This window comes from Phocoena phocoena, chromosome 4 (genome assembly GCF_963924675.1).
Source record: "Phocoena phocoena chromosome 4, mPhoPho1.1, whole genome shotgun sequence".
In the NCBI taxonomy this organism is placed as follows: Eukaryota; Metazoa; Chordata; class Mammalia; order Artiodactyla; family Phocoenidae; genus Phocoena; species Phocoena phocoena.
This window is the reverse complement of record NC_089222.1, coordinates 64,009,458-64,033,723: the sequence shown is the minus strand read 5'-3', so window position 1 is coordinate 64,033,723 and position 24,266 is coordinate 64,009,458. Positions and strand designations below refer to the sequence as shown.

General features: G+C 37.1%; 1 protein-coding gene and 1 pseudogene across 1 annotated transcript in view; both read right to left on the bottom strand.

Annotated features, from left to right (window-relative positions):
* MAP3K13 (mitogen-activated protein kinase kinase kinase 13) overlaps window positions 1-19,543 on the bottom strand; it is a 129,264-nt gene extending 109,721 nt beyond the window's left edge. Inside the window, exon 1 of the mRNA XM_065876197.1 lies at window positions 19,476-19,543. The gene's annotated coding sequence lies outside the window, so the exon portion shown is untranslated. The remainder of the gene's footprint in view (window positions 1-19,475) is intronic.
* LOC136122326 (nucleophosmin-like) lies at window positions 10,008-10,865 on the bottom strand (annotated as a pseudogene).
* Window positions 19,544-24,266: the final 4,723 nt, after the last annotated feature.

Sequence of the window (24,266 nt, the reverse complement as noted above, 5' to 3'; positions counted from 1 at the left end):
TCAATTCCTTGTTAACAGGAATTTCTGAGTGTCCTCATGACAAGGCAGCTGGCTTCCCCCAAAGAAAGTTAATCAAGAGCAAGGAAAAAGCTGCAGTGCTTTTTATGCCCTAGTTCAGGGATTAGCAAACTTTTTTTTAATAGATCTTTATTGGAGTATAATTGCTTCAGAATACTGTGTTACTTTCTGTTGCACAACAAAGCAAATCAGCCATATGCACACATATGTCCCCATATCCCCTCCCTCTTGAGCCTCCCTCCCATCCTCCCTATCCCACCCTTCTAGGTCATCGCAAAGCACTGAGCCGATCTCCCTGTGCTATGCTGCTGATTCCCACCAGCCAACTATTTTACATTCGGTAGTGTATATATGTCGATGCTACTCTCACTTCGCCCCAGCTTTGCCCTCCCACCCCATGCCCTCAAGTCCATTTTCTATGGCTACCTCTTTATTCCTGCCCTGCAACTAGTTCATCAGTACCTTGTTTTTTTTTAGATTCCATATATATGCATTAGCATACGGTATTTGTTTTTCTCTTTCTGACTTACTTCACTCTGTATGACAGACTCTAGGTCCATCCACCTCACTACAAATAACTCAGTTTCGTCTCTTTTTATGGCTGAGTAATGTTCTATTGTATATATGTGCCACATCTTCTTTATCCATTCATCTGTCAGTAGACACTTAGGTTTCTTCCATGTCCTGGCTATTGTAAATAGTGCTTCAATGAACATTGTGGTACATAACTCTTTTTGAATTATGGTTTTCTCAGGGTATATGCCCAGTGGGATTGCTGGGTCATATGGTAGTTCTATTTTTAGTTTTTTAAGGAACCTCCATACTGTTTTCCATAGTGGTTTATCAATTTACCAACAGTGCAGGACATTTCCCTTTTCACCACACCCTTTCCAGCATTTATCGTTTCTAGATTTTTTGATAATGGCCATTCTGACCAGCGTGAAGTGATAACTCATTGTCATAAACTTTCTTGAAGGGCTAAATAATAAATAGTTTAGGCTTGCATGCCATAGAGTATTGTAACTACTTACCTCAGTTGTTTCAGTGCAAAGTCAGCTACGTACAATATGTAAACAAATGGGGACGATATGTTCCAATACAACTTGGTTTATAAAAATAGGCGGCCAGCCCATATAGTAAAGTTCGCTAACCCCTGACCTGGTCTCAAAGCTGCATGCCCTCATTTTCCCTTTATTCATTCATTAGAAGCAAGTCATTAGGGTCCAGCTCACACTCCAGGGGAGAGGAATTAGGCTCTATCTCTTGAAGGGAGGAATAAAAGAATTTCTGGACATATTTTAAAACCATCACAATGGGCTTAACACATAGTAAGCAGAATACGGGTTAAATATTGCATTCGTTTCTTAGGCCTGCTGTTACAAATTATACAAACTGGGTGGCTTAAAGCAACAGAAATTTATTTCCTCACAGTTCTTGAGACTAGAAGTCTAAAATCAAGGTATCAGTGGGGCCATGTTACCTCTGAAGGCTCTAGGGAGAATCTTTCCTTTTCCTAACTTCTGGTGGCTCCCAGCAATCCTTGGTGTTCCTTGGCTTGTAGTTGTTTCACTCCAATCTCTACCTCTGTCTTCAAATGGCCCCTTCTCTCTCTGTGTGTCCTCTCCTCTTCTTATAAGGGTACCACTCATTGGATTTAGGGCCCACCCAACCCAGAACGACCTCGTATTAACTTAAATAATCATAACTACAAAGAGTCTATTTCCAAATAAGGTCACATTCTGAGGTTCTAGGTGAATATGGATTCTAGGGGAACACTATTCAACACCCCCCCAACACACAATAGTGTCCCCTACCAAGTTCTCTGTCCTCACTTCCTGCCACTGCTAGCTCTAGGCTCTATTTCCAAATAAGGTCACATTCTGAGGTTCTAGGTGAATATGGATTCTAGGGGAACACTATTCAACACCCCCCCAACACACAATAGTGTCCCCTACCAAGTTCTCTGTCCTCACTTCCTGCCACTGCTAGCTCTAGGCTCTAGTCAGAGTGAATGGCTCGTTCTCCTAACCTACTAGGCTCTACGATCTTGCTGTTGCTCCCCCTAGAGTGCCCTGTCACCTCTTCCTTGCTTCTACTTAACCTCTAAGATTATCCCTTCAGAATCCCTTGATGACACCCCTGGATCTGTTGGACGTGTTTCCACAGCACCCTTTGCATATTTCTAACACATCTGTATTGTAATGACTAGTATATAAGTTTGTATTCTACACTAAACCCTAAGCTGCTTGAAATCAGTAACTGTCATTTTCATTCCTGTGTCTTCAGCAACTAGCAGAGTACTTCGATAAACAGAAAGTATTCAAGAAACATTTGTTGATTGAACAAAGTTACAGGATTTTCTTCTTGTAAATTCTTAAATGCAGGATAAAATCTCTTTGGGCTAGGACAATTGTAACACAGTCCTTCCTGAACATAGGAGGCTAGATTTGTTATTTCAATAATTACTTTTATTAAAAAGTCTCTCTAGGCCCGAGCCATGGCAATAAAGGACTGTGGGTGCACAGCTGGCCCGCATCTGGAACACATAAGTGCAGGCAAGTTGATGAGTACTGTTCTGAATCCCTTCTACCACTCTCCACCAACCAGGCAATGTGAACTGCAAAGCAGTGTTGAATATTCTAATTTTATATATTATGAATCAAAGTAGAAATATTCTTTCTCTAACTTTTTTCTTTCTTGATACTTGAAGTCTCATTACTTTAAGCAATAAAGTTTGGTTGCCTTATAGCAAGAACAGTTTTTAAATTGAAATTTTTATTGAGATAATTGTAGATTCACATACAGTTAGAAGAAATAATACAGAGCAATCCCTTGTAAACTTTGTCCAGTTTTCCCCAACGTTAACGTTATGTAAAATTATAGTATGATATCACAAACAGGATAGTGATATTGACATAATCCACTGATCTTACTCAGATTTCCCCCATTTTATTTGTATTCATTTGTGTGTGTTTGTGTGAGTGTGCATTACATTCTATACAATTTTATCATCTGTGTAAGTTTATATGTCCACCACTACAGTTAAAATACTGAACAGTTTCAACACTGCAAGTATCCCTTATGTTACCCTAAAGCATGTTCTATTACATCCCATCTTTTATGTTCCTATTGTCATATTTTATATACACAGATTTTACATTCTATAAGAAATGATATCATGTTAATATGTAGAATGTGATCATTTAAGGATACACAGTAAAATGGCTACAGCAAGTACTAAAAAATATTAAAAAGATACAGCTAAGCAGTCATTAGATGAATTGAAATAGAATACTACAAAACATTTGATTAAACTAAAGTCAATTGATCAATCAAAGGAAGAAATAAGGAACAAAAATCCCCAGATGGGATAAACAGAAAACAAAAAACAAAGTACACCTAAGTACAAACATATCAATAACTACATTAAATGTAGACGGACTAGAAGGTAAAGACTGAGACTGGATTAAAAAAAGCAAGATCTGATTATATGCTATTTCTAAGAAACACAACTCATATGTAAAAAAGACAGACAATTTGAAAATAAAAGGAGGAAGGAATGATATACCATTCAAATACTAAGCATAAAAAAGCTGGTGTGACTGTTTTACCAGACAAAACAGACTTTAAAACAAAGAGCATTAGCAGAGATAGAGAGGGAGATTTAATAATAATAAAAGGGCCACTTAATCAAGAAGACAAAATAATCCTAAATATGGACATAATCAACAACAGAGCTTCAAAGTATGGGATGACAGAACTACAGAAATAGATAAGTCCACAATCATAGCGATTTTAACACCCCTTTCTCAATAATAGGTAGTGATGGAAGTAGACAAAAGAAATCCATAAGCAGATAGACTTAAACAATACTATCAACCATCTTGCTCTAATTGACACTCATGGAACATTGCACTTAGCAGCCACAGAATACATAAGTGCAAAGATAGTTGCACCAATATAGACCTTATTCTGGGCCTTAAAATGTTTCTCAATAAATTTCCAGGGACTTCCCTGGTGGTCCAGCGGTTGAGACTCTGTGTTCCCAATGCAGGGGGCCCAGGTTCAACCCCTGGTCAGGGAACTAGATCCCACATGCCGCAGTTAAGAGCCTGCATGTTGCAACTAAAGATCCCACATGCTGCAACTAAAGATCCCACGTGCTGCAACTAAAGATCCCACGTGCCACAACAAAGATCCTGCACGTGGCAACAAAGATCCCGAGTGTTGCAACTAAGACCCGGAGCAGCCAAATAAATAAATTAATTAATTAAAAAAAAAAATTTCCAGACTGAAATCTTAAAGAGTATGTTCACTGACCATATACAAATTAAATTAGACATCAGTAAGATAAGTATTTTTATATATTGATAAGATACCTTTTTAAAAAATCCCTGTTCGCCTCACACCTGTCAGAATCGTCAAAAAGACCACAAATAACAAATGTTGGCGAGGATACACAGAAAAGGGAACACTTGTACACTGTTAGTGGGATTGTAAATTGGTGCAGCCATTATGGAAAACAGTATGGAGGTTCCTCAAAAAACTAAAAATAGAACTGCCACACGATCCAGCAATTCTACTCCTGTGTATGTATATGAAAAAAATAAAAACTAATTTGAAAAGATACACGCACCCCAATGTTCATAGCAGCATTATTAGCCAAGATATGGAAGCAACCTAAGTGTCCTTCAACAGATGAATGGATAAAGATGTGGTATATATACACAATGGAATATTACTCAGTCATAAAAAAGAATGAAATTCTGCCATTTGCAAAACCATAGATGGACCTAGAGAGCATGATGCTTAGTGAAATAAGTTACAGAAAGACAAATACTCTATGTTATCACTTATATATGGAATCTAAAAAATAAAACAAACAAATGTATACAGCAAAACAGAAACAGACTTACAGATATAGAGAACAAACTAGTGGTTGCCAGCGAGGAGAGGAAGTGGGGGCAAGAAAGGGTATAGGATTAAGAGATATAAACTACTATGTACAAAATAGACAAGGAACAAGGATATACTGTACAGCAGAAGAAAGTATATCCATTATTTTGTAATAACTTTAAATGGAGTATAATCTATAAAAATATTGAATGACTATGTTGTACACCTGAAACTAATATAATATTGTAAATCAATTCTACTGCAACAAAAAAAATCCCTGTAATATCTGGATACTAAAAATACACATCTAATAACCCATGGATGAAAAAACAAATCACAAGGAAAATTAGAAAAGATTTCAAACTAAATGAAAATGAAACAAACCCAACATGCCACAATGTGCAAGATACAAAGAAAACAGTGCTTACAGGAAATTTTATAGCTTTAAATGTGTGTTTTACAGAAGAAGAAGGATTTTGAAGTAATAATCTTGATCTTGTTTCCACCAAAAAAAGCTAGAAAAAACAGAGCATATTGCTATATTTAAAATAGACAACCAACAAGAACCTACTGTACAACACAGGGAATGCTGCTCAATATTTGCTAATAATCTAAATGGGAAAAGAATTTGAAAAAGAATAGATACATGTATATGTATAACTGAATCACTTTGCTGTACACCTGAAACTAACAAAACATTGTTAATCAACTATGCTCCAACATAAAATAAAAAGAAAAAAAATAGAGCAGACTAAACCTAAAGTAAGAATTACAAAAAGTAGAACTAAACCTAAAGAAAGAAGAGAAAATAATAAAGATAAGAATAGAGACCAATGAAATAAAAAACAACAAAAGAGAAAATTAATAAAGCCTACAGCTAATTAAAAAAATATGAGTAAAACTGTTAATACCCAAGTGAGACTGATGATGGAAAACGGAAAGGAAAAAACAAATTGTGCTAAGTGACAGAAGCCAATCTGAAAGGTTACATACATATGATTCCAACCATTCTGGAAAAAGGCAAAACTATGGAGACAGTAAAAGAAATCCAGGAATTTGGAAGAGGGAAAGAGGGAGGGATGAAGAGATGGAGCACAGTGAAAATATTCTGCATGATACTGTAATGGTAAATACCTGTCATTATACATTTTTCAAAACCCACAGAATCTGCAACACAAAGCTAATGTAAACTATGGACTTTAGTGAATAATAATGTATCGATTTTGACTCATCAATTGTAACAAATGTACCACACTACATGCAAGATATTAATAATAGGGAAGACTTGGGGTGGGAGTAGAGGTGAAAAAGTTTATGGGAAACTCTTTGTACTTTCTGCTCATTTTTCTATAAACCTAAAACTGCTCAAAAAATTCTATTAAGGGGGCTTCCCTGGTGGCGCAGTGGTTAAGAATCCGCCTGCCAATGCAGGGGACACGGGTTTGAGCCCTGGTCCGGGAAGATCCCACATGCCGCGGAGCAACTAAGCCCGCGAGCCACAACTACTGAGCCGACGTGCCACAACTACTGAAGCCCACATGCCTAGAGCCTATGCTCCGCAATGAGAAGCCACTGCAATGAGAAGCTCGCACACCGCAACGAAGAGTAGACCCCCCTCGCCATAACTAGAGAAAGCTTGTGTGCAGCAACAAAGACCCAACACAGCCAACACAGCCAAAATAAACAAAATAAATAAATTTTTAAAAATTCTATTAATAAACCATCAACCAAACAAAAAGACAACCTAGTGAATAGAAGAAAATATTTGCAAATGATATGACCGATAAGGGATTAATATCCAACATATATAAACAGCTCATGCAACTCAACATCAAAAAAACAAACAACCAGATTAAAAATGGGCAGAAGAACTGAATAGACATTTTTCCAAAGAGGAAATGCATATGGCAAGCAGGTACATGAAAAGATGCTCAACATTGCTAATCATCAGGGAAATGCAAATCAAAACCACAATAAGATGTCACCTCACACCTGTCAGAATGGCTATCATCAGAAAGAACACAAATAACAAATGTTGGTGAGGATGTGGAGAAAAGGGAACCCTCATACACTGTTGGTGGGACTGTAAATTGGTGCAGCCACTGTGGAAAACAGTATGGAGGTTTCTCAAAAGACTAAAAATAGAACTACCATATGACTCAGCAATTCCACTCCTGGGTATGTATCTAAAAAAAGAAAACACACTAATTCAAAAAGATACAATACATCCCAATGTTCACAGCAGCATAATTTATAATTGCCAAGATATGGAAACAACCTAAGTGTCCATAAATAGATGAATAGATAAAGAAGACATGGTACATATATACAATGAAATACTACATCAAAAAAATAATGAAATTTTGCCATTTGCAGCAACATGGATGGACTTGGAGGGCATTATGCTAAGTGAAATAAGTCAAACAGAGAAAGACAAACACTCTAGGATATCACTTATACGTGGAATCTAAAAAATACAACAAACTAGTGAATATAACAAAAAAGAAGCGGACACAGATATAGAGAACAAACCAGCGGTTACCAGTGGGGAGGGAGGGAGGAGCCGTATAGGGGTGGGCAAGTGGGAGGTACAAATTATTGGAATCTAAAAAATACAACAAACTAGTGAATATAACTAAAAATAAGCAGACTCACAGATATAGAGAACAAACTAGTGGTTACCAGTGGGGAGAGGGAAGGGGGGTGGGGCAATATAGGGGTAGGGGATTAAGAGGTACAAACTAATAGGCATAATTTTAGCCACAAGGATATATTATATAACACAATCCAATACATTGTATGTATAATGTACATACTGTACATTTACAAAATGTAAATTTCAATTACATATTTTCTTTTTGAGGAACTTAATGCAATATAGTTTTTCTTAGCAGTGCTGTGGAGGCTTTTCATATGGTATTAAATTTAATCTCCAGTTTATAATATTTCTCAACATTATACTATTTATAAAAAATATTTCGTATATTTTATGTGAAAAAATCAATTTCTTTTAATGATATTGCAGTATGATTTCAATTTTATATATTTTTCTTATGTATACTAATAAACTTAATATTTGTTGCTAAAGATATTTTTGGGGAAAATTAATATATAGAGAAAGAAATAAGTGAAATTTTATTTAATTGGGCATAGGTTATATGTTCCAAGAATTTGATTTAAATTAAGTATAGCTGGCTCTCTATATCCATGGGTTCCATATCCATGGATTCGACCAATTGCAGATAGAAAATATTTGAAAAAAGAATTCCAAAAAGCAAAATTTGAATTTATAGTGTAACAGCAACTATTTACATAGCATTTACATTGTATTTAAAACTATTTGCATAGCACTTACATTATGTCAGGTATTATAAGTAATCTAGAGATGATTTAAAGTATACAGGAGGATGTGCTTTGGTTATATGCAAATACTAGGTCATTTTATATAAGGAACTTGAACATCTGTGGATTTTGGTATTTGAGGGGTTCTGGGATCAATCCCATAGGGATACTATGGGACGACTGTATTTCTTTTGATTTTATGATTTGCTTGACCTTTCTACATTTGGTCATGAAATCAGTCTTCCGTTATTGTTTTCCCACTTACTGTGTTAGCAAGTTGGGACATAAAATATCTTAAGAATTCCCACAATTTACTCCTGAGAAACTGTACATTACAAACTTTGCGTCCGGTACTTTTAAGCTGTGTAACCTCGGGCAAGTTACTTAGCATTATCTGTATAATGCAGAAAATGACAGTGGTGGTGGTGATGGTGATAATTATGACCATACCTACCGAGATGGTTACTGTAAAGGTTAAATGAGATAAGACATGGCAGCCCAAAGCACAATGCCTGCTCACAAATGTTTGCTAATATTTTAATAAATCTAGTCACTAAATCCAATTGATTCCATCTAAATATCATTCAAGTTTTTGCCCCACTCTTTTTTTTTGCGATACGCGGGCCTCTCACTGCTGCGGCCTCCCCCGCTGCGGAGCACAGGCTTCGGACGCGCAGGCCCAGCGGCCATGGCCCACGGGCCCAGCCGCTCCACGGCACGCGGGATCCTCCCAGACCGGGGCACGAACCCGCGTCCCCTGCATCGGCAGGCGGACCCCCAGCCACTGCGCCACCAGGGAAGCCCTTGCCCCACTCTCGATTCGCACATCTTTCCCTTAGGTTCCTTTCATTTCTCATGTGGCCTGTAACAAGAGCTTCCAAATATACCTCCCTGCTTCTAATCTCCTTCCCCTTCAATTCCTACAGGAGCAATCTTTCTAAAATACATTCTGATTATTTCACTCCCTTAATGAAAATCTTTCCATGGCTCCCCATCGCATAAAGCAATGCTTCTCAAACTTCATTCATTCCCATACCTCTTCCCAAGTGTTGCAAATGTTTCCTCTGCCTGGACTGCCTTCCTCATCTTTCTTCCCAAAGAATTCATTCCGTATAATTTACCTTATTTCATCTGTAATAAGGATGTCACTTAACGTGAACTGCAAATTTTATTCCAGACCTTTATTTTGTACCTTAAAAAAATCTTTGAGTGGCATATAATTTACATACATGAAATATATAGATCGCAAGTGTTCTGTTTAATGAATGTCAACAGTTCTACACATTCATGTAACCACCACCCCAAGAAAGATCTAGAACACTTCTAGACCTCTAGAAAGTTCCCTAATGCTCCTTTCCAGTCAAGCAAAATATCTTCTTCCACTGCCCCAGCCAAAAAAAAAAAAATTTTTTTTTTTAGAAAGAGAAGCAGTGCTACTTTATTAAAATACTGGTTTATTTCACATGTATATATTTGTCTCCCCACCATTTCCATTTGTCTGACCATCACTACTACTATGTCCTATCATAACATTCCATACATACTTAAAACCAAGCAAAGGGTGGAGTTTCGTTTCTAAAAACTAAACAGGCATTTTGGACAACACATTCTTGGCAATGGAACCTGGACAACATTTATCAGACGTGGCGGGGAAAGTTCTCACTCTGCATTATAAAAAGGACAGCCAGATGTCAACTGCTACAGAAATGAAATAAGATGGAAAATTTTAACAAACTGTTTAAATTATTTTCTTAGAGAGACCTCCTCCACTGCCAGAGATCTTGAATAGCCTCCTGGTCAGTCATCTGGAAACAATTCTTCACATTATTGATGAACTTGGCTTCCACTTTGGGAAGGGGACCACCTTTTCCTATAGTTGCTTGCATTTTTGCTTTAATGTCTTCTACAGAGCTAGGTCCTTTTGGTGTTTTAGGAGTTTTTGTCCTGTTTTTTTGAAGGATTCTTGACGTTTTGATCTTGGTATTGATGGTTTTGAGTCTTTTCCATTCTGGTTTAATTTCTGTGCATTTTTGGCTGGAGTCTCTCATACAGATTTCTTTACTGGAACTTTTTCTTCAGCTTCCTCATCATCAAGTCATCGTTGTCATCATCATCATCTTCATCTTCATCAGCAGCAAGTTTTATTTTTTTCTGGGGAAACTTGCTACCACTTCCAGGGTCAGAACGCTTTCCAGACATACTTAGGAGTGTCACATCCTCCTCCTCTTCATCTTCTGACTCTGCATCTTCCTCCACAGCTACTAAGTGCTGTCCACTAACATGCACTGGACTTGAACCACACTTCAACCGTAAGACCACAGGTGGTCTTATTTCAAAGCCCCCAAAGGAAACCGTTGGCTGTACAGACATTTTTGAAGTTGCCAGTGTTACTCTGATTGGACTGCTTTCATAATTCATCGCCTCTGCTTCCACAGTGTGCAATTCATCTTTGCGCCAGCCCCTCAACTGACCGTTCTTGAAGATAACTGGTGCTCATTTTCATCATTATCCACCTTACAGTGATAATCTTTGTCAGCCTTTGGTTCACAACTGAAAAGATAGTGCTGGGGCCTCAGGGGGCTCATGTCCATCTCCATCGAATCTTCCATGGGTTGGTGGCATGCACTCAGGTGGGAGAGAAAGTGGACAGATAAATAACTACTGTTCCGGAGAACAGCCACACAGGATGGCATGACACCACAGTAATGCCAAAAATGTTATGACAAAAAAGATTTTAAAGGTCACAGAACAATCATAATTTTTTCCATTGATATTAAAAGTGCTTTGCATGATTTCAGCTTGCATGATCATTTTTACGGTCCCACATTACTGCGCATAGAGAGGGTTGTTTGTGTTTTTTAACTTTTCATATTATTTCCTTTTTGGCATTTTCGCTATATCTGTTTATGTGTATATGTGCATATGCATGTGTGTGTGAATGGTTGCTCTAAAGTAGAAATGAGCAACTACAGCACATGGACCAAATCCAGCTCATGGCCTTTTTTAAAGAATAAATAATACTTTATTAGAACGCAGTGCTGCGAGACCACAAAGCCTAAAATATTATCATCTGACCCTTTACAGAAAAAGTTTCCCAACCCTTGCTCTCAAGTGATGGTTCTTACATTTTAGCATGTATCAGAATCACAGAAAGACTGTTGAGCCATACCCCCAGAGCTGCTGACTCAGGTCCGCAGTGGAGCCAGAGACTTTCATCTCTAACAAGCTCCCAGGTGATGCCGATGCTGCTGGGCTGACTACGTCCTAAGAACCACTGTTTTAGAGATTATATTATATAACTTTATTACAACCTCCCTCATACTATTTTGTACTACTTCAATCCCAACTCTTGTGCTTGTTATCATATATTTTATTTCTTTATATGCTCTTAACTCTATTTTACATTGTTATTATTTTTGCTTTAAATAGGCCATTGTTTTTTCTGTAAATAACACACAGTGAAATTGACTTCCTATGGTGTACAGTTCTACAAATTTTAACTTATGTATGGATTCTTGTAATTGCCATCACAATAAGTCCCTCTGTTAAAGGATTTAGTAGAAACAAGGAGCATGAATAAATGAGGAATTTTACCACAGAGATGGAAAGTATAAAAAAAGAATCAGAAGGAAATTCTAGAAATAAAAAATAAATATAAAAATTTAAGAATTCATTAGATGGGCATAACGGTCTTGCTACTGAGTGAAGGTAACTTCTCTACTGGAATGTAAGGTTCTCATGTTTTCTGCTCTTCTGCTTTATTCAGTGAACCAGCACTGTTAATATCCACTTATATGTTGGTCATTTCCAATATGTATTTATTGCTGCTAACGTGTATCTCATATGATTTCTGAAGAGTATTGTCTGAAAACTTTATTTTTGAAACTTTCAACTGGAAAAAGTTCTGGCAAAATTATTTTTCTTTCACAGTTTCTCAAAGCAGCCATAGAAACCACTTTGTTTTTCATGTTTGTTCCTATGGACCTTATTGTCTAATCATTTTCCAGGTAAGAGATTACAAGGCAGCCTTTTTCAGGTTTTCAATTAGTAACTTTTTATGGTCTTTCTTGGTGAGGTTTGTTTCCTGGTTTATGATCCCCTAGATACTTTAGGGAACTTTAGTGAGGAAAGCTTGTAGTTTCCAAGACACTCAGCAGCCACTGCGCCCCCACCTCCATCATCTTATTAAATTATGAAAGCTGTTAAGGAGAATGGAAAGACAGCCTAGAGGTGGGGTTCAATAACTTTTAAAACTTCCATTCTGATTATAATAAAGTATCAGGCTGCTATAAAGACATCAAGTTTCTTTCAGCTCCCAGGTCCAGGTTAATAAGCAGTAGAGTTACGTAAACATCTTTCCATTTGACACCTCACAATCCCTAGATGCCTTCTGAGGTATGTCTCACCCTTTTGTTTATACTATTATAATACAAACTAAAAATTTGTTTTCAATTTCTAATGTAAAATTCTTTTGTCATCTATGTTGTAATCCTGCCTCTAAGCATTTGCCTAAGTAATCTCTCTTGCCTGTTTTTTGATGAGGTGTGTCATAAAGTACTGTAAAGGGTGTGTTTACTTTGTGTTGCATTTATTGAGAAGTAGAAAAAAGGCCGTTCTATACTTTCCAGATGTTCCATCGTTTCTTTGATGTCTGCAGAACAACCTGTGTAAATTGTTTCTACTAAGTTTGTATTGCAAATGTATTTTGAAATGAATTTTACCAGGATCCATCATACCATTTTGCTATGAAAACAATGGTATACATCTCACAACATGGCATTCAAAGTTTATTCCTTAAATTCTAGACTAATGCTCGAAGTAGTATATTTTATTATCTTGTTATGATTGTACTTGTTGTCCAGGGAGGAAGGCAGAGTGAGATATTTTCACCTCACTTTCCACATGAGGAAGTCATTGGAAGACATTCAGATGTCACAGATAACATTTCCCTATCTGGCTATTAGCTTTCCACATTCAGGAGAAACTAATATCTGTTACAGTAATCAATTTTTAAAATACAATCCAAAAACATTATAGGGACACTTCCTTAAACTCTCTTTTCTTTATATATTTCTACTGGCATTACAATACTATTTTGACTTCTTCCTCAGATCTCTTTCTCTGAATACAGCCTTCAGCCAAATTCTGGTTTAAGTAAAGTTTGGCTTTGATTTCCTTCTACTTTCTATTTTGGTCCTTCTACTTCTTATGTGACAATCCATATTCCATAAAAATCAGTTCATGGGCAGAAACAGCAGGAAGAGGAATCTGATTAGGACAGTGAACTGTGAGTCAGAGAGTGGGAATTCCACAGGGGGCAAAAAAAAAGGCTTTCAAGCAGTTAGGAACTGGGATTACTAAAGAAGTTGAGTGATTTGAGAGAAGCAAGGGGTTAATAACTTGGAGTTTGTTTGCCAGGCAATAAGTGAGCAGGGCAGAGCAGGCCAAACAAGTATATGGAAACAGCAGCAGGCAGAATGCAGAAATGCTTTGTACCTTCAGTCACTCTTTATTCCTCTTATTATGGCAAATTTCAATCTAATGTGACACAATCCCAGAATCCTACCGGTAGTAATAACTGCAACAGTTGGCTGGCTGACCAGTCATTATGGGGTGAGGAGTTATTACAGCTCTTTTGGCAGAAAGGTTTTCTTTACTCTGTTGAAATGGATGCAATTACAGTAATTCACACCAAAGAGGGAGAAAATGATCATTAACTTATTACAACCCTCAAAAATAGTATGTTTTGAGGAGAGGACTGAAGCAACACTTCTCCAAGTAAATTCTATGCCACACTCACTCCTGTATTTTAGTTCAGTGCTCCAGATGAAAAAGGCTTCTGTGGTCAAACATGCTGAGAAATGCTACATGATCCTCTTACGAAAAACATTAATAAAGGTCCCGAGAAGTCTTGCAGTAAGAACGTAAGTTCATTTAATTGTATTTAATTTACTTTTATGGTTAGTGCTTTCAGTGCCTGCTCAAGAAATCTTTGCATACTCCAAGATTGCAAAGATATTTTTCTTTGTTTTTCCTAGCTCTTGGTTCTGAGTTTTATATTTAGATCTATGATCCATGCCTATTTAATTTTTGTGTCTGGAGTGAGAAAGACATGGAGGTTCTTTTTTTCCCCCATAAGAAAATCCATTTGATCCAGCAACATGTTTAAAAAGACTATCCTTTTCCCATTGAATTTACTTGCCACCTTGATCAAAAATCAATTGACCTTATATGTGTGACCGATTTCTGGACTCAATATTGTGTCCCATTGATATTATTTATCTATGCTTAGGGCAATACTTGATTAACTGTAGCTTTAAAGTCTTGAAATCATATATTATAAATCTTCCACCTTGTTGTTTCTTTTCAAGATTGTTTTAGCTCTTCTATATTCATTGCGTTTCCAAATAAATTTTAGAATCAGCTTGAAAATTTCTTCAAAAATGCCTGCTAGAATTCTGATAGAGCTTGTATTGGATCTATACATTAATTTAGGGAGAATTGGCATCTCAACAGTTTTGAGTTCTATAATCCATGATCATGGTATGGTTGACCCTTGAACAATACAGGTTTGAACTGCATGGGTCCACTTAGATTTTTTTCAATAGTACACTGTACGGTACTACATGATCTGAGGTTGGTTGAATCTGCAAATTTGGAATCCAGAGGGAGGAACTGTGTATATGGAGGGCAGACTATAAATTACTGCAAATTTTCAACTGCACGAGGGTCATCAGCACCACTAATGCCCGCATTGTTCAAGGGTCAACTGTATATATACTGTACTTTTAATTTTGATCTTTAATTTTTCCCAGCAATGTTTTGTAGTTCTCAGTAGAGAGGTCTTGTGCCTTTTTCAAAGATTTATTTCTATGTATTTGGTATTTTAATGGTGATATTTTTATTTAGTTTCTAATTGTTTTAGCTATTCTAATTATTTCAAATAAATTTTTTATATTGACTATAACCTATGGCCTGGATAAATTTATTAATTAGTTCAAATAGCTTTTTATAGCTCCTCCAGGGTTTTCTATGTATACAATCTTTCCGTGTGTGAATCACGCCAGTTTTGCCTCCTTCCTGAAACTTGGCCTTTTATCCCCTTTTCTTGCCTTAACACAGTAGCCCTATACTAAGCACATAATATACATCATCTCATTTAATCTTCATAACAACTCAGTGATATTCCTATTTTACAGATAAGAAAACTAAGGCTCAGAAATTTTCAGCAACTTGCCCAATCAATATTGCACATCTATTAACAGATCTAGAATTCAAACCTAGGCAGTCTTACTCCAAACCCATACTTATGACTACTAGCTTCTAAATTTGGAAGACTCAGAGGCACAAAAGCAAAAAATTTTTCCAATTAATAATAGAAAAAAATCCCATTAAGGGCAAAGATACAAACTGTTCATAGAAAAAAAAAAAAGGCAAGTTTCTTGAGAAGATGTCAACCCCACACAAAATGAGAGAAATGCAAATTAAAACTATGCTAAAATGGTGCAGTATGAAAACAGCATAGTGGTTTCTCAAAAAATGAAAATAGAATTACCATATGATTCAGCAATCCCACTTCTAGGTTTATCAAAAAAAACTGAAAGCAGAACCTCAAGGAGTTATCCGCATACTCATGTTCATAGCAGCATTATTCACAGTAGCCAAGAGGTAGAAGCAAACCAAATATCTATAGATGGATAAATGGATAAACAAAATGTGATATCTACAACACAACGGAATATTATTCATCCTTAAAAAGGAAATCCTTTCATATGCTACAACATGGATGAACCTTGAGGACTTTATCCTAAGGGAAACAAGCCTCACAAAAAAGACAAAAAACTGTATGATTTCACTTATATGAGGTATCTATATTAGTCAAATTCATAGAAACAGAAAGTAGAATGGTGGTTGCTAGGAAATGGGGGAGGGGGAAATGGAGAATTGTCATGTAATAGGTAAAGAGTTTCAATTTTACAAGATGAAAAAGTTCTGGAGATCTGTTTCATAACAATGTTAATAATGCTTAACACTACTGAATTGTACACTTAAAAAGTGGTTGCGGACTTCCCTGGTGGCACAGTGGTTAAGGATCCGCCTGCCAATGTAGGGGACACGGGTTCGAGCCCTGGTCCGGGAAGATCCCACATGCCACGACGCAACTAATCCTGTGCGCCACAACTACTGAGCCTGTGCTCTAGAGCCTGAGAGCCACAACTACTGAGCCGCATGCCACAACTACTGAAGCCCACGCGCCTAGAGCCCGTGCTCTACAACAAGAGAAGCCACCACAATGAGAAGCCTGCTCGCCACAACTAGAGAAAGCCTGAGTGCAGCAACGAAGACCCAATGCAGCCGAAAATAAATAAATAAATTAAAAAAAATGGTTGCAATGATAAATTTTACATTATTTTTTATATCACAATTTAAAATTTAAAACTATTTTTAAAACCTTAACACAAATTTTATTATAAATTCTTAAAAAAACTATTCTGAAACCATTTTTTAAGCTATCAGATGGGCAAAAATCCAAGTCTGATAGCACTCTCTTATATGTTCATTGCTGGGGGAGTACAAATTGGTACAATCCCTATGGAGCGCAATTAGGCAATAACTATGACACCTTTTGATCCAGCAATTCTACTCTGGTGAATTTAATCATTCAGATATACTGTATGAATATATGAGATGATATAGGCACAAGACTGTGAACTTCAGTATTGTTTGCAAAAGAAAGATACTGGAAATAACTAAAATGCCCATTACTGGATGACTGGTCAAATAAGTTATATCTGTACAATGGAATACTATGCAGCTATTTTAAAATGAGAATGCTCACTATGTACTGATATGGAAATAGGTTCAAGATATGTGAAAAAATTAAGAATATATATAATAGTATGTATAAAAAAGGAGGGAAGTAGGAATCTGTTTATACTTTTATATTTCCTTGACATATAAAGAAACTCTAGATACATGAAAAGGATAATAATAAAATAGAGTAATATTGATAATAATAATAAATAATTAAATAAAATAATAATGATTTGGGGGCCCTGAACAGGAACCGAATAGGTAGGGGACTGGGGTGGAAAGACTTTTCAAAATATACTTTTTTATATGTTTTGGTCTTGGAACCATGTGACTTATATCACCTATTCAAAAAGTTCAATTAAAATTCCTATGCTTAGAAATAAATTTAATGGCACCAACTGACATTAAATGATTCATAAAACAAATGTTTACCAAGTATCTACTATATGTCAAGTAGGCATTATTTTTCAATACAGCACTGAACAAGATAGAGTTCTTGCCCTCATAGAACTTACATTCTAGTGGGAAAGACTATATATATTTTACTGAATAAAATAAATTATGCCAGGTAGCTATTTAAGAAAACGTCAATCAGGGTAAAGGAAAAAGGAGCGATGTAGTGAAAGTGAGGTGGTGGTATTTCTGAAGAGGAGGCATTTGAGTAGAGATCGGAATGAAGGGAAAGAAGAAACAATGTAAGGGAAAGCTTTCCAGGCAGCAAAAGCCTTGAGGCGGTTTGATGTGTTGCAGAAACAGCAAAAACATTTATACAGCTGGAGCAAACTGTGTGAGGAGAACAAGGCAGGCAATGATGTTAAACAGACGGTCAGAAGGCAGATCATATGGGCTTTGTGGGACATGTGCAAGGGTTTGGGTGTTAGAGACAACTATTGGAGGTTTTAAAAAAAAATCTAGAAGGGTCTTCATTAAGATTTGGCCAGGGCACACCTGTATGGCCTTTCAGGTTGTTAAACGACTGAAATATTTCAAATATGGTCAGAAAATAACTGCTTCCCTGGTAATAGTGTCACCTGCCATGCTGGCTCCTCTCCCAGGATATCGAACCCTCTCCCCCGCCATGAACCGATAACTAAGTAACCTGGCCCAGCAGTGGCTATTAATAGAGCTGGGGAAGTTAATCAGCTCAGGAACCTAGAATCATTGTAGTTCAGCAATCTAAAGGATGAGCCAAGGTTTCACTTTATTATAGCCCTAGAGCCTGCTTAGGACAGTGTGTCTTGGTCTTCCATCCCACCAAGGGTCAGTTGGGCCCCAATTCCATCATCTGGGCTCCCACTCAGTCCAGCAGGAATAAGAGGCAGGCTAGAGAAATAGACCCAATGTCCCTAAGGTCTGAGATGAAGCTAGAGGAAAGGGAAGACTGTACTTCCAGATAAACAATCTGTCTCCTCAGTACTTTCTGAATGATTTGAAAGGCTACTGGCCCACAGCCAGCCTTTATCATTTTTATATAATACATTAACCGCATCAAACTTTTTCTATGTTCAAAGTCATACACTTGTCGAGTACCAGGATTTTCTTTTTCAAATACATCGTGACAAAAGGGAAATAGAAAATATCAACCTCGCCAGCACCAAATGCAATCTTAACACTCATAGCTGCACTCAATAAAGTCAATGTTTGTATAACAACGTGTAGTTCCTGGAATCCTAATATCAACACAGAACTATAGCAGCTGAACTACAGCAATTTAAATTTCATATATGAAATTTATTTTACACACTATAGTATGGGGAATTTAGTCCGGAAAATTAGTACACATGTCAAAATCTTAAAAACAGATTTCTCCAAAGTTGCATGAAATTTCTAAGGCTGCTTGCCATTTCCATCCATTTCACGAAGTTCCTCCTCTTATTCTGCTGCTCTTAAATCTAGGATCCCAACAACTGGTTATGTTAGTTCTACTTAGTTCTCATTCATTCGATTTCTTTGAACATCAAAACCTCCAGTTTAACTACCTGAGAGACTACTAAATATTTGCTAACATAATCTTGTAACATGAGCCTAAACTAAAGGGAAAGCAACTGGAAAGAACATCAGGGAGAAAATTTAAGCACTACTCAGAAATAATAAGTCTCAGGGCACCAGGTATATATACAAGCACTTTTATTTTCTGACCATAAGCACCTTAACTCAACCAAAGACAAGACATTAAAAGTCATCTCATGCAAGCAGGAGGACCTGTGTTAGCAGAACACTTGCTGAAAAAGCTTTAGGGCTTTCCTTTTCATTAAAAAAAATCAAACTACTTGTGAAACGCTGAAACTTTCTTGTAAGTAGGTCTAGTACACAAGATTTAGTACCTTAATTTAATCTTAGGTAGAAATTGTTCCTACCATGCTTTCATATTCAAATATCAAAATATTAAAAAAAAAAAAACTTACACCACAGCAACCTGAAGTCTGCAGAGACAGCATGAAACTACCAGCAGCCGCCTACTTCCTCATAGACTAAACTTTGTTCCCTTCCTGGCTGGTTCTGGATCAGGTTCACACTGATACACATTTACCATGGTGCCTTGGAAGCTACCACCCAATGCAGTGGGAGGGTTTGTTAATTTAAATCCTGCATGATAACCACCTATCAGCAACTTCTCAAAGGGGGAGTTGGACATGTTTAAAGAGACAAATGTAAGAAAGATTATAGAGAAAGCCTGAAAAATCTCATAATCTCTAATGGCTGGGTTTTGGTTTCAGAGGGGATTTCCTTCCTAGAAAAAATCAAACAAACAAACCAATACAGTAGTCCTCCGAGATTCAAAAATCTTGCTTTCTTCCTTCAATAAAAGTTTTCCCTCCTCCTCAGAGTGCATACATTGTGCAATCATGGCAGAAAGAGGCCAGAAAGTTGCGTCTCAACTACTGTATAGTCCATCACCTCCATTCACCTCAACTCTTTCACTAGTTAGGGAAACAATGCAAAGTTCTTGTTAAACTTAGTGCTTTCTAACATTGAAACTACTTGCTGATCTAATGTAAAGTGAAAACTTGGATCCCAAATTCTGTTCTTCACAAGATAAAATGTTATGCTGCTTCATCCCCTTCTACATCCCTAAGCTTCTTTCCCTCTGAGCTACTATATTTCTATAATTTGTAGCATTAGCCTTTGAAGCAGAAACCATTTATTATGTACTTACTAATCACTTTATAAACATTATCGCATTCTCTCCTAAGCAATACATTTTGGGATCATCTTCAATTTGTCTTAGTCTGATTCTCTGTATCCAATTTAGCCCCTTCACTATCCTGGTGATCTTCTGCAATAAGCACTGCAGTAGGCAGAATAATGACCTCCTCCACAGATGTCCACACACTAACCATCAGACCTGCGACTATGTTACCTTCCACAGCAAAGGGGACTCTGTAGATGCAATTAAGAACTTTGTGATGGGGAGATTATCGAGATGGCGTCTAATCTTTCCCAGCTGTGGTAAGAGAGGGGCAATGTGAGGACCTGACTTGCTCTTACTGGCTTTGAAGATGGAGGAAGGGGGCCACTAGATGCTGAAAAAGGGAAGGAAACACATTCTCTTCTAGAGCCTCCAGAAAGGGACACGGCCCTGATAACACCTTGGTTTTAGCTTAGTGAGACCCACATTGGATTTTTGACCTACAGAACTGTAAAATAATAAATTTGTGTTGTTTTAAGCCACTAAGTTCGTGATAATTTTTTTATAGCAGTGATAGAAATATAATATAGGTACTTTAATTTCAAAATGTCTCTTTGAAAACATAACACCCAGAACTGATAGAACACTCCAAATGAAGTCTGATAAAGAAAAAAAATAATTGTGGAACCATCAAGATACTATAATTTTATAAATGCAACTCAAGACTGTTTTAGATTTTTAATGCATTATGCTCTTAAGTTAGTGGACTCAAGTTTTTGTCACACAAACTACATCAAATCAGGTGCCTCATTCACTTTTTTCAGCTAATATTGGAGATTAAATGCAGAGCTGTATATTCAGTCCTTTTAAATTTCATCTTATTGGTTTTAGCCCATCTTTCCAATATTAAGATAATTTTGAATCATGCCTCTGTACTATGTCACTGGAAATATTTTTTAAGCCTAACTGCATTGATTTAATTTCCATGTATTCACCAAGTTATTAGTAAATAAACACTGAGCAGTCAAGATCAAGAACAGAGTTATGACACAGAGAACAGAGTCCTGCTATTAGAGATCTTCAGTTTGACATTGGTCCACGAGTCAATACTCTTTGGGTACACAAGTTTGATCAGCTACAAAAATACTCTCATGTAGCTTATACTGTTTTTTAACTTCTCAAATGTATCAGGAGAATAAAATGCCTTAATAAGTAAAGATATGTCTACAGCATGCCAATCCACTAGAACTCTACTGGAAATGGAGATGTGGTTACTGTGATGTGGGCAGTTGTTATGTTTTGTTTGTCAGTGCTGTCTCTTAGTGATTATCATTTTCTTTTTTAAGAGTTTATAAACTATCAGTTAATTATTCTTTCTAGAAGTCTACTTGAAATTAAACAAAATTTTTCCCAGTTGTAGGAAGTGACAAAAATCTCTGTCTCAAAGTGGAGATATAGTGGAGGGAGGAAATGGGGGAACACTATGAAAGAAGGCATGGTGGAAGGAACGAGTGCTGTGTGCCCTTGGGAGAGTATAAAAAACAGACTGATCAGAGCAGCAGTAGTTGTTGGAAAGTAGTGTGAAACTAGGGTTTTTGTGGGTTTTTTTTGCGGTACACGGGCCTCTCACTGTTGTGGCCTCTCCTGTTGCGGAGCACAGGCTCCGGATGCGCAGGCTCAGCGGCCATGGCTCACGGACCCAGCCGCTCCGCGGCATGTGGCATCTTCCCGAACTGGGGCACGAACCCACATCCCCTGCATCGGCAGGCAGACTCTCAACCACTGCGCCACCAGGGAAGCCCGAAACTAGGGTTTTAACATACAACGTAAAGTCTTGAAAAGGGAACTAGGATTTTAACTTAATATATCAGGAAATAGGTGAAATTGAAAGATTTTAAGGAAAGAAAATAAAATGAGTACATTAATAACCAAATTGAAAAATGGGCAAAGTTATATGGACAGTTCACAGAAGAAGAAATATAAACGGCTCTTAAATATATGAAAAGACTCTCCACCTTACTCATTATAAGAGAAATGTAAATTAAAAGTACAATGACAACATTTTAACCTATTAAATTGGCAAAGTTCAAAGTCACATGAGACACAATGTTGGTGAAGTTACAGGGAAATAATGGAGGATAAATTGGTAGAACCTCTGAAAAGCAAATTGGCAATCAAATTATGACTATATATCCCCTTTGACCCAGCAACAACTAAAAACATACATATAAAAAATGATTTATGTCCGACTATTCACTGTAGCTTTGTTTGCAAAAGTTAAAAATGTCAATGAGCAGGGAACTGGTAAATTACAGTGCAGATATCCAATGGAATACTGGAATAAGAAAACAAGGCAAGTTTGTGTTACTGATAAAGAATGATCAAGCTGTATTAAGTTTAAAAATGTAAAGTACAGAGAACTATATTTAGAATGCAACTATTTGTGTATGTGTGTTTGAGAGAGAGTGTATACACAGAAAATCTCTCTGGAAGAATAACCAAGAATCCAGAAACAGTGGGTTCTCTCTAGGGACGGGACTGGATAGCTGTGATTCAGAGGTGGAAGGAGACTTATGCATCTTTTTGTCCTTCTTGAATTTCTACCCAAGCTGGTATTAGCTCTTTAAAAATAGAAATATGCTAAATGGCAATATGGCATCCTGGAATAGAAAAAGCAGAGTAGCGAAAAATCTGGCAAAAACCAAATAAAGTCTGGATTTTAGTTAACAGTCACGTACCACTGTTAATTTCTTAATTTTGACAAATGAGCCATAAGATGTTAATATCTGGAGAAACTAGGTGAAGGTACTATTTTTGCAACTTTTCTGTAAATGCAAAATTATTCCCAAAATAAAAAGTTTATTAAAACAAGAAATAAACATTTAAAAAGTTACTAGGGCAGCTATGGTGGAAATGGCTTTGAGAGAGGAGAGATTAGAACCAAAAAGAGGCCAGATGAGAAACTGTGGGAGTAATCCTGGCATGAGTGGATGAAGGCCTGCATTAGGGTAAAAGTCATGAAAATACAATGACAAGAACTAACACAGATATAAGATACATTTCAAAAGAAAAAAAATCAACCAAATATTTGCAGTAGTGGAGAGAGAGAAGAATAGTGATACCAGATGAAAGATGAAAATTAAAAAAGGAAGCTGGGGCTTCCCTGGTGGCACAGTGGTTGAGAGTCCGCCTGCCGATGCAGGGGACACGGGTTCGTGCCCCGGTCCGGGAAGATTCCATAAGCTGCGGAGCGGCTGGGCCCGTGAGCCATGGCCGCTGAGCCTGCGTGTCTGGAGCCTGTGCTCCGCAACAGGAGAGGCCACAACAGTGAGAGGTCCGCGTACTGCAAAAAAAAAAAAAAGAAGCTAGTTTGAAGGGGAATGAAATTCATTTAATTCATTCCTTCAGCAAATATTTGTTGATACCTACTATGCCAGGCACTGTGCAAGGCACTGGGGATGTGAGAGTGACCCTAAAATGTTCTAGTTCAATTGTCTAAAAGGCCTCTGGATATTAGAGGATGAGAATTCTGGGAGAGGATAGAACTGGGATAGGTGAGAAAGGTGATACAGAGTGAGGAAGGAGAGGCCAAAACTGAGCCATGGAACAGAAACACAATTAGGGGGAAGAGCATAGTAGCAAAAAAGACAGAGAAGGAATGGGCAGAGGGTTTTGAAAAGAAGCACGGTAGGGTAATTTCCTGGAAACCAAGATAAAAGATCAAAGAAGAAGGGTTCCATCAAATGCACTGTCCAAGAAATGAGGATATACAAAAGACCACGAGACAGTGGATTAAAAAGAGAGAGAGAGATAACTGATGGCAAAATAAGTCACTCAAAAGACCTTTTTCACTTTCAGTGAAGTCTAAATGGAACCCAGATCACAGAAGTCAAAGTTTTACAAGAAAGCCCTTCTGAGTCAAAGGCCTTTGGGAAATGGGTTCCATTTATTATCATGCTTCTCAAATTGGGTATTTGAAGCCACAGCACATATTGTTATGTAGCATCAATTTTATTTGGAGGAAAATACACTGAATGAGAGAGAACACACAAAATTTGCATGAGTT